Source organism: Staurois parvus, unplaced genomic scaffold, assembly GCF_062004578.1.
Source record: "Staurois parvus isolate SC_StPar_1 unplaced genomic scaffold, SC_StPar_1.0 ptg000556l, whole genome shotgun sequence".
Lineage (NCBI taxonomy): Eukaryota > Metazoa > Chordata > Amphibia > Anura > Ranidae > Staurois > Staurois parvus.
In genome coordinates, this window is record NW_028318352.1 from 546291 (window position 1) to 559120 (window position 12830).

Below are 12830 nucleotides of genomic sequence, written 5' to 3' on the forward strand. Positions count from 1 at the left end.
CCTTGTAGCCATATTGCATTTAATTTTAAAGAACATTACAAAGTTGCTGATTGAAAAGGAAAGATAATTTTTATTTTTATATTTTTTTCCCGCAAAAGTAGAGTTACCCTTTACATATTGTTTTTCAGGAAAGCCAGGCGTTCTTTCTGCCATATAGTCTTGCAAAAACTATATTTATTGCACTACATAGACATTGTTACTTTTCTTAGTAACAAAACTAATTTGATCAGTGTTAGTTTAAAAAAAATTTGTTCCTTAGAGAAACAGTTGCATTTTATTCTATCATTGTTCCCATTTTAAATGACATGAAAATATTGATTTTGGTACAAAGCACTGCAAATTGTTTACAAATAAAATGAAGGCTTTTTTTTTTTTTTCAATTTCAAAAATGAATGAACAAAACAGATACAGGGGAAGGAAAAAGTTTAAAGATAACGGTTAGAAAAATAGAAATAAAAAAATCAGCTGGATAAGAAAATGAAGGGTAGAAGTGGACGAAAGAGTTAGTTAATTAGGGCTGTTTAGGGTAAACAAACAGTTAACAAAGGTTGAAAGAGGAACTAAGTTTATTAAAATTAGCAAAAAAAATATATAAAATATTTTTTTACTTATTTTATTGATTCACTTGTCAGGTTAACAATGTTTGTAAACTCTAACATAAAACTGGTAGCTACAAGTAAGCTACAATAAGACCACATTCACACTAAGAAGATTCTCACCACTACAATTCACACCGGCTTAGATCGCCAATATGAATGTAGCCTAAGTCTTACCTGTAGTTACCATGGATGCCTGCTAAACTTGCGCCATTTAGCAGATATTCACATTGACTTCAGCTGATGACCACACAGCACATGTACAATGTTCTCTGCATTCGGGGCACACTGGGGATTATTTACTGAACTTGGAAAGTGCAAAATCTGGTGCACCTTTGCATAGAAACTAGGGATGCACCGAAATTTCGGTTGCCAAAACTTTTTGGCCAAAAACACCTCTTACGGCCATCGGCCAATATGAAAAAAGCACTGATATAGGTGCCGAAACCCCCCCGCCACTCGCCGTTGCCCGCCTGCTGTCCCTACCACTGCCGCCACCGGCCGTTGCTCAGTAGTTCTCAGCCTCACAGTCCCCCCGTGCTCGCACATAGTGGTGAACGCATACGTAGGCCATGCGCACATATGTAAATGGTGTTCAAACCACACATGTGAGGTATCGCCACGAACATCAGAGCATGAGGAATAATTCTCACACTAGACCTCCTCTGTAACTTTACACTGCTAACCTGTAGACATTTTTAAAGCATCACCCATGGAGATTTTTAAGTACCGCAGTTTCATGCCATTCCATGAGCATGCGCAATTTTAAAGCATGACATGTTGGGTATCTACTTACTCGCTGTAACATTCTCTTTCATAGTTTACAAAAAAATTGGGGTATTTATTGTTTTTTTTTGTTTTTTTTTTAATCAAAGTGTATTTTTTTCAAAAAAAATATATTCATTTTTAAAAGCTGTGCATTTAGGTTTTGGTTTTCAGCCAAGTGCATTTTGAATTTTCGTTTTCAGTTTCGGCACCAGAACTTTTATTTTGGTGCACCACTAATAGAAACCAATCAACTTACAGGTTTTATTGCCAATGCCTAATTGAAAAAGCTGAAGTTAGAAGCTGATTGGCTACCATGCAGAGCTTTGCCAGATTTGGAGTGCTCCAGTTTTAGTAAATCAACCCCACTGAGTGTGCTGTTAATACAGAGAGAGCTGTGCGGTGATAGTGACTCCTGTGCACATGCGCGGGAGTGATGTTATCATGGGTTATCCATTCAATAGCCGGAGAATGCGAACCTGGAAGGAAGACTGGCAAAGATGGAAGTGCTAGGAGTGGTGACAGCTCAGCGCTGAAAGCACATTATGACATAAAGCTGCAGGGAGCCATATTAAAAAATGTGTACAGTTTAATACTGCTTTAAAGTTGTAATGGCTGACTTATCTGGTGCGTTTGGGGCACCTCTATGATGATGTTCATCTCAGGGAATACAGGTGTTTTATATAACCAGTGCAAGACAGAAGCTGGATGGATAACATTATACAGAGCTACTCTATTGGCTTCTATTAATGTATGCATATTTAATGTTATTATTTCTAAAATTACATTTAAACAATATAACCCCAGTTATATATAAAAAAAAGACATAATGACAGTCATTTTTGTAGATTTAGACCTGATTACCACCAGCTCGCATTGCCACATGCAGCATATTACTACAGTATATGATCTGCTGTCAGTGTGAGCTCTGGCTCTGCTTACATTCTCTTTTACTTTATTTGAAGTGTTACTTTCTATTAAGTCTTTTCACAGCAGCTCAATGCATTGTGCTGCTATGTGGTCACATGCGGTGCCATGCAAGTAGATTCAAGCATGCTTGGGACAAGCATAGATCTATACACAGGCAAAAAATAAAAACAAATTACAAAAACAAGTATAAATAAAAAAAAACTAACACAAAGTGCAAACTTGATGGACCACTTGGTCTCTTTTCTGACTTCTCATTGTTATGTTTCTATGCCTTTGCTCTATGGAAAAGTTCTGCATTTATTTTCCCATGCTGCATCGCACTGCACAGCACACCCTGGCATTTATCTGGTGCAGAAAAACACAGGTAACCGCACTAAGCCCTCTTAAAGCCCAGCCTTTTTTAAGTTTAGAAAAGAGTGGCAAAGGTTCCCTATCAGGTTTTTATTGCTATCTGTGTCACTGCTAGCGAGGAGGAAAATTCCTCACCCCTGACTAGGAGTTCAACACAATTTTGTCTTTCAGTACACTTTCAGGTCAGTAGATCATCAGTCTATGCTTTGCTTTTATTTCTCTATATCAGTCATACACACTCCCCGGCCACTTTATTAGGTACACCTTGCTAGTACCGGGTTAGACTCCCTTTTGTCTTCAGAACTGCCTTAATTTTTCGTGGCATAGATTCAACAAAGTGCTGGAAACATTCCTCAGAGATTTTGGTCCATATTGACATGGGTTACTGTTGCCTTTCTATCATTTCGAGCAGGTGCGGACTGACCATTTGGAAACTCGGGTGCTGCCCGAGGGCCCGGGGTCAGTAGGAGGCCCCATGAGATGCCCCTGGTACTTTTTTCATAGACTTTTTTGAGTTTGGGCAAGGACACAGGGGTCCCATGATCCCCTATTGCCCAAGGGCCCCATGAGTTGTCAGTCTGCCCCTGATCTCGAGCCAGTCTGCCCATTCTCAGTCCTCTGACATCAACAAGGCATTTTCGTCGACACAACTGCCACTCACTGGATATTTTCTCTTTTTCGGACCATTCTCTGTAAACCCTACAGAAGGTAATGCATGAAAATCCCAGTTTTTGAAATGCTCAGACCAGCCTGTCTGGCACCAACAACCATGCCACATTCAAAGTCACTTAAATCCCCTTTTTTCCCCATTCTGATGCTCAGTTTGAACTTCAGCGATGTACTCACCACGTCTACATGCCTACATGCATTGAGTTGCTGCCATGTGATTGGCTGATTAGCAATTTGTGTTACAAACCAATTGGACAGGTACCCAATAAAGTGTCCAGTGAGTGTACATGTAAAGGAAAGGTAGATGCAGGACTAACACATCTCAAACACCCATGTACTCCAGCCTTTGTGCACACCAGTGCACTATTTAATAACTAAGGACTGCCATCTTAGTAATGGTGGAAGAGGCTGCAATATTGAATCCATTCCATGAATGGGGAGGCATTGCTGTGTCATTTATGATGACCTCTGACAGCAACTGGTGAAATATTACAGGCAGAGGAGGATGGCGATAACAAATTATATATTTCCACGTTTTTTGCAAAACCTTCTCCATTCATTGTTGTTTTTAAATTTCCTTTCTGTTTTTCTTTGCTTCTTCTATGCAATCATGCATGCATTCTCAAAAACACATAAAGCATCATGAATGTATGTGTGTCAGCCAAATAAAGATTTCTTAGTTGATGGATTGCTCTTAACTAGTATCTATGGTAGGCCTTATATTTTCAGGAGGACATAGATCACCTCTGTGTTTTAATACACCTACTGTATGTTGCCAGTGCAAAGAAAACTGCACATGGCTCCACATAAATGCTTTCCACTTTTGATATACTGTAGCCTCCAGGTAGAAAGCTAGCACTGCCATCTCGTGGTTATAGTAAGTATTACTGAGCTAACAATAGCCCACACATTTACAATGATATAGACACATGTATTAATTCAAACTGGTTGATAAAGAAAACGTTTTGATATTCCAAACAAATCTAGCAAATGCTGATTGTGTTTCAGAACTATTCTAAAACTATTGTGATGCCTTTTGACTAGTTTCCTGCCATTGAATTAGACAGAAATTGGATTTAAAATGTTGTCTGACAGCTCAATTATATCTTGTAATCAGCGTCTTTAATATACCATTTGACTCAACAGTTACAGTATAACCAGAAATGAAATTAAAATAGACAAATTTACTGTTGCTATTATATTAACCACTTCAATTCCAGATACTTTTACCCCCTTCCTGTCTAGGTCAATTTTCAGCTTTCAGTGCCTCCGCACTTTGAATGACAATTGCGCGGTCACGCAACACGGTAGCTATATTAATTTTTTAGCAATTTTTTGAGACAGATAAAACTTTATTCATTGGTGATATTTTTTTTTTTTTTGCTATATAAATTAAAAAGTCCAAATTTTTTTTAAAAAAAGTGGGTTTTTGTTTTTGCAAATAAATAATCTTTCTTCATAAATCTTGGCCAAAATTTATTCAGTTATCTTTTTAGTATAAAAAAAAAACCCAAATTAGTTTATAACCAAAAATTATAATTTTTCAAAATTATTTTTACATTTTTTTTTTTATATTATTATTTATGTTTTTTTTTTTTTAACATACTGTCACCCTTGCAGTACAGTGTCACCATAGTGACACTGTACTTCTTGTGGAGGGTGATGACGATTTTTTTTTTTACACTGATTGCTTTTACACCCATAAAGGCTGTAAAAGCAACAATTTCTCCTTTTCTCTGGCTGCATTCTTGCAGCCATTAAGAAATACTGTGAGAGCTGTGATTGGTCACAGTTTGTCACATGGTACAAGGTTGTTGTGAACAGCGTTGTAGCATGTGACCTCTGTGATCATTCACAGATTTCACAAGTAGTAAGCAATGATGTCAGGAAGTGACATCTTGCTTACTACTATTCATGTGATCACCAATTGGTCAATCAGTGATCACATGATTGGGACCTCAGACAAAGATCTCGTACAGTGATTGATGTTCTGCTGTGTCCTCCGGACACAGTAGGCACTGGATCGCGGTGTCGCACGCTCCCAGGGAGTGCACACAGCCTGTAAATGTGGGCGCTGTTTATGAATGTCAACTTGCTCCTGCACTGCTCCCGTCCAGCCGTTTATGTACATGGGCCGGACGGGAAGTGGTTAAACAATTGACATGTGCATTTCCTTATGATTTGTTTCTTCAGCCAAAAATTTCATTTTCGGATATTCAGATGTATACGACATAGTAACAGGGGTGGACTGACCATTTAGGCACTCGAGCACTGCCCGAGGGCCCGGGGTCAGTAGGGGGCCCCATGAGATGCCCCTGGTACTTTTCATAGGCTTTTTTGGGTGTGGTTTGCATATGGGCGAGGGCACAGGGACCCCATGATTTCCTATTGCCTGGGGACCCCATGAGTTGTCAGTCTGCCCCTGCATAGTAATGAATGTCAACAAATCCGAAAAAAAGTTATAACCAAATTAACAAATGCATTCATTCATTCATTACATTTGGATGATTTGCATGAGGAAATGTATTCAGTTTTCAAATTTGCTCAATAATTCAGATTCAGATAATGAATGGATCCTAATGTTGTTCCATTCCTTAATTTGGATGCACATCACACCAGTCGATACTGTCCAATCAGCTCATGCCATTTCTCTTGGTGGGTAGGAATAGCGTCCGTAAATATTCAATCCTTTATATCCAAATCCATCTGATTCGATAATATATTGAATATATAACAATCCTCTGGAAAAACTGCAAAATTTTTTTAATCTACCCAGACCGCGAATTAAATGTATGAGACAAATACCAAAGACACGAAATGAATTCCGAACGGGAATCGGTTCAACATAAAGGATATGACAAAAAAAATTAATGCATCCAAAATGAAACTAAAATTTACAGCATGCACATATCTATTAAACTATCATTTCTGACTTCCAATATATCTTTTTGATGCCATTCAAATCAATATTTGATGTCGTGTAGACCAGAACCTATGTGTACTGTATATGGCCAACATTAATCTGGCAGAACACTACCTGGTTTTCATTTGATATATGACCAATTTAAACACAGTTAATTAAAACCAACAGAGCAGGGATTAACAAGTAATCACAGACACGCATTTATACATTTATTGGTATGTGCATTGACATGTAGAGCACACGCCTTTAACAAACCATCGCTTAGAAATTTCTGTATGCTTGACTTTTTGAAAGCATACTGCATATAACCAAATATTTATGAATGATATGATTCAATAGAATTGCACAGTTCTATACAGTGCTGGGGTTTTAACATTAGTTCTTTGTAAAATTATCCAATATAATAACCTCAATAGTATGCATTCATTCAGACTTGTATTGCAAATAACCCCATGTCTCTCAGTCTGATATTTTAATCTGTACATTGTTAGCAGTCTATCTATTTTAATAACTATTTAAATAAAATAGAACTAAAGGCAAACTTTTTTTTCAGTTTAAGACAGGGCGAAGAGGGATTAGCACACCTGTCAGGTATTCATTGCTCTCTGTGTCCCAGTTAGGGAGAATCACCCTCTTTATTTGTCCTGGTGACCATTATCAATGAGGGCTAATTCACACCAGCCACTGTCTTGCAATGCAGCAGCTGCAGTGCAGTGGGATAACTGCAATGCCGATGCACTAATTGTGGCACTGTTCCCTTTTTTTATTAAACCAACTTGTGACACGTTATTAATCCCTTTGCGCTGGTGCCTCCCGTCCCTTTAAGAGTTTCAGAAGCCGGGAGGCGGGGTGGGTTTTAGAGTCATGTGACCATCTTGATTCGCTGTCACGGCAGTCAGATGATCGGAAAAGGTCCCGATCGCAAGGGGAGATCGGGACCTGTCCGTGAGTCACAGACATATGTGCTGGGAGCACGCAGGGCGCAAGGTCTCAGTACATATGTATTTTCAAATGGTACACAAATATGCAGCCACTCAGCAACAAGGCCCAGACGCCTAGAGGCATCTAGGGGTTAAGTTGTGTCAGCCACTGCATGGCAACTTGCCATAATTTTTTTTCACTGCGCACCTTTGCAATGTGGTGGAATGAACCAAGTAAATAGGAGACAAGGCATTTTGCATTGTCTTGCAGTAGGACTGTGCTGAAATAGTCACTCAAAGTAAGCCCTGTTGTACCTGGTGTACATAGACCATTAAAGTGTAAGAAAATCCCAAATTTTGGTCACCAGAACAGTAATGGAGAGGAAATATTTCAATGGGGACACTTGTTTTGGTGACCCTGGTGACAACCAGTAATTCCCTCACTTAGGAAGGATCTCCTCTCACTTCCTATGGTAGTTTGATTATGGAACAATAAGTGAAGGGAATTCTCCCCAATGGGGTACAAATGGAAAAAAAACTGACAGGGGGTTATAATCCTCCTTTGCATAAACATGAACCTTTTTTTGCATTTATTTACAGTAATGCATATTTGAGGCCAATTTTTATAGGGAAGCAAGTGAATAGAAGTATCCCCAATGGAACACAGCTGAAAGGGGTTTTAACCATTTCCTATGCTATCCAAAACAGGTTTAAGCCAAGAGTACAATGGTAACTTTTAGTAGCGCAATTTCAATTTAAAGGAAATGAATTGGGTATTTTAATGTAAGTCAACATATGTTTTGAGACATTGTTTATCCACATTGGTACACGGAATGTTCCCCTCCCCTCCCAAAGCATACCAGGCCCTCATGTTCTCACCATGGTGAGGTCACCTAGGGGAACCCCTCAAAGCACCTTTTCACTTCTTGATGAGGTTAATGGTCTCTTACCCACAACCCTAGTGATTGTAGGGATCTGCAGGCGAGGGGCCTAGTAGAATACAGAAGTCTCCCTTAACAAAAAGGGTGTACCCAGAACCCCCCATGTGACTGGATGAGGGGTACTTAGTGTCGCAAACGTGCGCATCAGAGATGGACGCTGTTCAACCATTTTGTTAGGTATCTCCATTTTCTCCCCTCATCTTTCCACCCCTCCCTCTCACTGAGAGGAGACCTCTGGCCAGTGTGTGTATGTGTACTGTTTATGGGTCACTGGCAAGGTAAGGCATTTCTAGCTTGGTGCCGAGCGGTCTGCGAAAATGTAGCCTTTCTCACCTAGGCCAGGATAAGGCCAGAGTTCCCAAGAGAATTGGAGCCTCACTGACCAACGTGCCTGTGTAGTTTCACACCTCGTAAAACAGATAAGCAGCCTTCCCAGAAGTTGAAAGAAATGCTGACCTGATGAGCCTAACCCAGTGGAGGTGACAGAATCAGATAAACTCTGTTAAACTCCATTTTTCCACTATGTCTCATATCTTGGAATATGAGAGACTAACCTAAAAACCAGACATCCAGTCAGATTGGCTAGGAGCAGGCGAACAGTTTGATGGGTAGTTCGAATTATCTTGGATCATCAGGGGAGCCGAAACATAGAACTCGTGAACCGTGCAACATATAATTTCATAATTCATATCTAGATAATCCTCAGACTAGTCTGCATAATAATATACCCGCGGGTAAATTGTTGCGTGTGCGGCTGGGAAGTTATAGACCAGAATATGAATTATGAAAGATGTTGGTTTGAATTTTGGGTTCCGCCTGCTGATCCCTCCCTAAACAGAGTATTGGTCAGGTACTCAGAACCACCCCCTGCTGGGAAACTTTAAAGCAGGCTGTCAAGCCTAAGAGAAGAGAGTTGAAGAATTCTCCCATTTTTCCATCGTAACATAGGGAGATCAAAGTACCCTCCTGCTCTGACTTGGATCTGCTAAACCCAGGACTTCGGCAAGTACTTTAACCCTTTCAACTCTCTCTGATATCTCTTTACTGTGCTATGGTTCTCTGTATATTTATATCTTAGTTACATCTTCTCTGTAAATATTTTATTGCACCTGTTTGACCCTTTTAGTAATAAATCTCTCTTTCTGAAAGCGTTGAACTGTTTCTATAGTTCTTAATTGCAATTTACGAATCCCTGCCTTTGAAGAGACGCTAATGTTTGTTTAAACCTCTGTATAACCGGCCTGCAGACCGTTTTATACAGACGATTATTTCAATCATTACAGTGTTATAACTGATAACGCGAGTCTCCTCTTTCTCTGTACAAAAAGGCAGTGTGGAGGGTTAGTTGCGTAATTAACCCGACCCAGTAACAATCGCTCAGGTTGCAGGTACATAGATTGTAGTCCATTAGCTGGAAAATCTTTGTGCAGGGTGCAGCTGGGCGTGGTATTGTTACGCACGTCACATCGCGGTTTGGATCGGCCAGTCCTTCGGTCACGAGTTTGGTGAGAAGGTCTGGGGTCTGATGCTGCGATCATGACACTTAGTACCCCTATTAGTTCACAAAAAAGTAAGTGTACATAAAAACACAAAGTGTCCCATGATGTACATCCATCATCAATCACACTGTCCAGTAATGTAGATCTGCATCAATCATTATGCTCAACACCAAAAGAAAAAAAAGGGATCCCCTATTAACATCTATATCAGACCCTCATCTAGGATAAAGGTCTGGTATAGATGATTGGAATTCCCTGCTGCTTTGTTTACAAACAGAACGAAGCAGCCGGGAGCTGTAATTTTACTGGTAATTTAACGGATAAGTTCACTTTTAGGAGCATGTTACATGCTACACGCATATACCCGCACCGACACCAGAGACCTCTTCTCTGCGTCATCATTCACAGGAGTCTGTGAATGAATAGACTACAAGTCCCCTCTGCCACAGTTTCAGACAGACTTGTAGCATCAATGAACTGTGATTGCCTGATCAGCATGCTCACAGTTCATTCTCACTGCCTACAGCTCAAGAACTGTATGCCTGCACAGTAGTACAGGCAGAGAGCTCTAGGCAGTGTGTGCATGAGCCAGACATTGCACCTGTGATTACCAGATTATGGGTGCAATGCTCTATAAGCTCCAGTGAAAAAAATAATGAACATACATTTGTTTCCTGCATAAATATGTGCATTTATTATTTTTTTCACTAAGGTAAACTTTGCATCTTTAATCACACTTTTCATTGTAAGTGTCAGTGTTGCTGAAGTAGATTGTATATGTCATACAGATGCACTACTTCATGGGCAGGGTAAGGGATCCCCCAAGCATGTAAGTCAGGCAAATACCCTTCTCCTGGCAACAGCCAAACCGAGACACGTCCATCGGATTGCCAGACAGAGAAGTGTGATTCATCACTCCAGAGAACACGTCTCCGCTGCTCTAGAGTCCAGTGGTGGTGTGTTTTACACCACTGCATCTGATGCTTTGCTTTGCACTTGGTGATGTAAGGCTTGGATACAGCTGCTCAGCCATGGAAACCCATTTCATGAAGCTCTCTACACACTGTTGTGCTAATCTGAAGGCCACACAAAGTTTGGAGGTCTTTAGCTACTGACTTCTGCGCACTGTGAGCTTCAGCATGCGCTGAGCCCGCTCTGTCATTTTAAATGGCCTATCACTTTGAGTTGCTGTTGTTCCCAGTTGCTTCTACTTTGTTATAATATCACTAACAGTTGAGCGTGGAATATTTAGTAGCAAGGAAATTTCATGGATGGACTTATTGCACAGTTGGCAACCTATCACGGTACCACGCTTGAATTCACTGAGCTCCTGAGAGCGACCCATTCTTTCACAAATGTTTGTAGAAGCTGTCTGCATGCCTAGGTGATTGATTTTATACACCTGTGGCAATGGAGGTGATTGGAACACCTGAATCCAGTGATTTGGAGGGGCGTCCCAATACTTTTGGCAATGCAGTATAGTGTATATAATCCCTGTAGTTCAAGTTCAAAGTGGATCTGAGCACCACAAAACAAAAACACTATTTAATTCATTTTTCATATTCAAAACCAACTTCTGGCTGTGGCCATCTTGAGTAAGGGCAGATAATACATGTAGCCTTTACTTCCTGGAACACATCTCCCCTTAGCTCAGGCATGTAGACAGTTGGGTGTACTTAGCTGAGAAAACCCCTCCTCCCCTTTTGAAGACTCCTGGGATGTATTACATAATTTGCCTAGGCACGGAAACCAGGAAATAATTGAAGAAATGTAAAAAAAAAATGAAGAAGAGCGAGTACAGTTGTGCTCAAAAGTTTGCATACCCTGGCAGAAATTGGTAACGTTGGCATTGATATTGAAAATGTGACTGCCAAAAAACTGTTATTCAAGGATAGTGATTATATGAAGCCATTTGTTGTCACATAGTTGTTTGGCTTCTTTTTAAATCATAATGATAACAGAAATCACCCAAATGGCCCGGATCAAAAGTTTCCATACCCTGAAATGTGTGGCTTTGGTACAGACACACAAGGTGACACACATAGGTTAAAATGGCACTTAAAGGTTAATTTGCCACATCTGTGACTTTTTAAATTGCAATTAGTGCCTGTGTATAAATAGTCAGTTAGTATGTTAGCTCTCATGTGGATACACTGAGCAGGCTAGATACTAAGCAGAAAAAAACTGTCCAAAGACCTGCGTAACAAGGTAAGGGAACTTTATAAAGATGGAAAAGGATATAAAAAGATATCCAAAGCCTTGAATATGCTAGTCAGTAGCATGCAATCGCTTATTAAGAAATGGAAAGTTCGGGAATCTCTTGATACCGAGACAAGGTCAAGTAGACCAAGCAAGATTGTGTTTTTTGGCGCAGTAAAGGCTTCTTCCTTGCAACTCGGCCATGCAGCTCATTTCTCTTCAACTATTGTTGTATTGTGCTCCTTAATAAAAACCACCCTGTCTTTTTCCAGAGCAGTCATATTTCTCCTGAGGTTACCTGTGGGTTTTTCTTTGTATCCAGTTTTGGCTGCAATCTTTCTTGGTCTACCTGACCTTGGATTGGCATCAAGAGATCCCCAAATTTTCCACTTCTTAATAAGTGATTGAACAGTACTGACTGGTATATTCAAGGCTTTGGATATCTTTTTATATCCTTTCCCATCTTTATAAAGTTCTATTACCTGGTTACGCAGATCTTTTGACATTTCTTTTCTGCTCCCCATAGCTCAGTATCTAGCCTGTTCAGTGCAACATGAGCGCTAACAAACTCACTGACTATTTATACACAGACACTAATTGCAATTTAAGGTCACAGATAAGGGAAATGAATCTTTAATTGGCATTTTAACCTGTGTGTGTCACCTCGTGTGTCTGTACCAAGACCAAACATTCCAGGGCAGGGGCAAACTAACCATTTGGAAACTCGGGCACTGCACGAGGGCCCGGCGTCAGTAGGGGGCCCCATGAGATGCCCCTGGTACCTTTTTTATAGGCTTTTTAGAGTTTGGGCAAGGACACAGAGGCCCCATGATCCCCTATTGCCCGGGGGCCCCATGAGTTGTCAGTCCGCCCCTGTTCCAGGGTATGTAAACTTTTGATCCGGGCCATTTGGGTGATTTCTGTTATTATGATTTAAACAGGAGCCAAACAACTATGTGATAATATATAGCTTTATATGATAACTATCCCTAAATAACAGACAGTTTTTTATCACGATCAGTCATATTTTCAATATA

At 40.2% G+C, this 12830-nt stretch overlaps 1 protein-coding gene across 2 annotated transcripts in view; it reads left to right on the plus strand.

Moving 5' to 3' along the window:
* LOC149450958 (serine dehydratase-like) overlaps window positions 1-12830 on the plus strand; it is a 104556-nt gene that overhangs the window by 28716 nt on the left and 63010 nt on the right. The window lies entirely within an intron of this gene.